Here is a 3,334-nt window from a genome sequence, read left to right as displayed (position 1 = left end):
GTGATGCAGAAAAGTAGCGTAAGTATTTCCCTCATTTTTTGAGAACCAAGGTATCAATCCACTAGGAGGCTCCTCAAAAGTCCCACGCACCTACACAAACAAACAAGAACCTCGCAATCAACGCGATAAAGGGGTTGTTAATCCCTTCACGGTAACTTGCGAAAGTGAGATCTGATAGAGATAATATGATAAGATAAATATTTTTGGTATTTTTATGATATAGATTGGAAAATAAAAGATGCAAACAAAAGTGGATGGAAAACTTATATGATAAATGATAGACCCGAGGGCCATAGGTTTCACTAGTGGCTTCTCTCAAGATAGCATAATTATTACGATGGGTGAACAAATTACTATTGAGCAATTGATAGAAAAGTGCATAGTTATGAGATTATCTACGCATGATCATGTATATCGGCGTCACGTCCGCAACAAGTAGACCGACTCCTTCCTGCATCTACTACTATTACTCCACACATCGACCAACTCCTGCCTGCATCTAGAGTATTAAGTTCATAAGAAGAGAGTAACACCTTAAGGAAGATGACATGATGTAGAGGGATACACTCATGCAATATGATATAAACCCCATCTTTTTATCCTCGATGGCAACAATACAATACGTGTCGTTTCCCTTACTGTCACTGGGATTGAGCACCGCAAGATTGAACCCAAAGCTAAGCACTTCTCCCATGGCAAGAAAGATCAATCTAGTAGGCCAAACCAAACTGATAATTCGAAGAGACTTGCAAAGATAACCAATCATTCATAAAATAATTCAGAGGAGATTCAAATATTTCTCATAGACAAACTTCATCATAAACCCACAATTCATCGGATCTCGACAAACGCACCGCAAAAAGAGTTACATCAAATAGATCTCCAAGAAGAGGAAGGAGAACTTTGTATTGAGATTCAAAGAGAGAGAAGAAGCCATCTAGCTAATAATTATGGAGCCGAAGGTCTGTGGTAAACTACTCACAACTCATCGGAGAGGCCTTGGTGGTGATGGAGAGGCCCTCCGTGGTCGATTCCCCCTCCGGCGGAGCACCGACGAAGGCTCCAAGATGGGCTCTCTCGGATACAGAAGGTTGCGACGGTGGAAATAATTTCTCGTGGTGCTCCTGGATGTTTTCGGGGTACGTAGATATATATAGGCGAAGGAAGTCGGCCAGGGGAGCCACGAGGGGCCCACGAGGCAGGGGGTGCGCCCACCCTTACTGGGCGCGCCGGCCACCCTCGTGGCCGCCTCGGCTACTTCTTGACGTCCACTCCAAGTCTCCTGGATTGTGTTTGTTCCAAAAAGATCGCTCCCGAAGGTTTCATTCCATTTGGTCTCCGTTTGATATTCCTTTCCTTCGATATACCGAAATAGACAAAAAATAGCAATTCGGGATGGGCCTCCGGTTAGTAGGTTAGTCCCAAAAATGATATAAAAGTGTAAAGTAAAGTCCATAAACATCCAAAACAGGTAATATAATAGCATGGAACAATTAAAAATTGTAGATACGTTGGAGACGCATCACACTCTCGCTTTGGTCATCCCGCCACACCCATCGTTCACCACATACTCCACCGTCACGAGCTGCCATTAGAGTCTAGCAATAAAGAGACGTCAGTGTGTGATGCCTGTCAACAAGGCAAAAGTCATCAGCTACCTTTTGTTTCATCTACTAGAGAAGTAAAGAGTCCTCTTGAAATTGTGTTTTCTGATGTGTGGGGTCCAGCACAAACATCTGTTAGTGGTCACAACTACTATGTCAGTTTTGTTGATGCCTATAGTCGTTTCACATGGCTTTATCTTCTTAAGCGCAAATCTGATGTGTTTAATATATTCATTCAGTTTCTATTGCATGTTGAATGTCTACTCAAGCATAAAATTATCCGTGTTTAGTGAGATTGGGGGGGGTGGTGCGAATATCGCAACCTCCACACTTTCTTTAATAAGCTTGGGATCTCCCATCGTTTGTCATGCCCACATACACATCAGCAGAATGGCACTGTTGAGCGCAAACATCGCCATATAGTTGAAACCAGCCTCACACTTCTTGCTCATGCTTCTATACCTTTTTGCTTTTGGAGTGATGCTTTTGCCACCGCGTGTTTTCTCATTAACAGATTACCTACGCGTGTTCTTAATATGAAAAATCCTATTGAGCTTCTCTTGGATGAAACTCCTGACTACACCTTTTTTAAGGTATTCGGGTGTGCTTGCTGGCCTCATCTTCGTCCTTATAATGATCGCAAACTTGAGTTTCGCTCCAAAAAGTGTGTGTTCTTGGGGTATAGTTCTCTCCATAAAGGCTACAAGTGTCTCCATGTCCCAACTAATCGAGTCTACATATCTCGGGATGTTATTTTCGATGAGAATGTCTTCCCTTTTTCTGCCATGCCTCAGTCATCCACCACAGCACCATCTATGCATTCATCTCCTCTTATGCCTGCCCAATTTGAAGATGTTGCATATTCGCATGTGTTGTTACCTAATCATGGTGCAGGAACTGGACGTGGAGCTCGCCTGGAACTTCTCCCTGACGGACCTACTACGCCACCCGTGGTGCACGTCGATCGGCCGGTGCATGTGCATGCACCGCCTCCCGCCCTCGACCCCGCCTCGGGAGCCCCGTCTACCACTGGGCTGGAGCCTGCGTTGGCTACTATGGCTGGGTCGGAGCCCGTGATGGAGCGGCCTACGTCACCGCTTCCTCGCCTGGCCTCCCCTCCATCGTCAGCCCTGCCATCTGCGCGGGTGTTGCTACCGCCCACTTGGGCCTGCAGTGACTCACACGCCACCTGGGCCCACATCGCCGATTCCCCCGACTCCCGACCTGCTGTCACCCGGTCCCTCTTCGCCGGAGTTCGCTGGACTGGCCTCACCTGCTCCGGACGCCTCGCCTATTCTGGACGCCTCGCCTGCTCCGGACGCCCCTCCTGCTCCGGTGGTCGTTGCTCCGCGGCGTCCACACACGCGCAGTCGCGGCGGCATCGTTCGTCCGAAGGAGCGCACCAATGCACTACTAGGAAAATGCTTATACATAGAATTTTAGCAGTAGCGCCTGTTTTGGCGCCCATGCTACTGATATGTACCAATAGCGCCGGCCAAAATTGGTCGCGCTGCTGCTTAGCGGGCCGCCGGGGCCAAAAGGGCAGGCCACTTAGCTGTAGCGTGTGATGTGCGCCGGCGCTACAGCTAGTGGGCTTAGCAGTAGCGCTGTCCTGTTACCTGCGCTGCTGTTAAGCCCACTCCCTCCCCCGCACGCCGCTGGCCCGTTATCCTGCTCGCGCCCCGGGCCGGCCTCATCAGCTCACTCACACACTCCACTCCTCCCTAAAT

The sequence above is a fragment of the Triticum aestivum genome, chromosome 2B, assembly GCF_018294505.1.
Source record: "Triticum aestivum cultivar Chinese Spring chromosome 2B, IWGSC CS RefSeq v2.1, whole genome shotgun sequence".
NCBI lineage: Eukaryota > Viridiplantae > Streptophyta > Magnoliopsida > Poales > Poaceae > Triticum > Triticum aestivum.
This window is presented reverse-complemented; position numbering follows the sequence as displayed.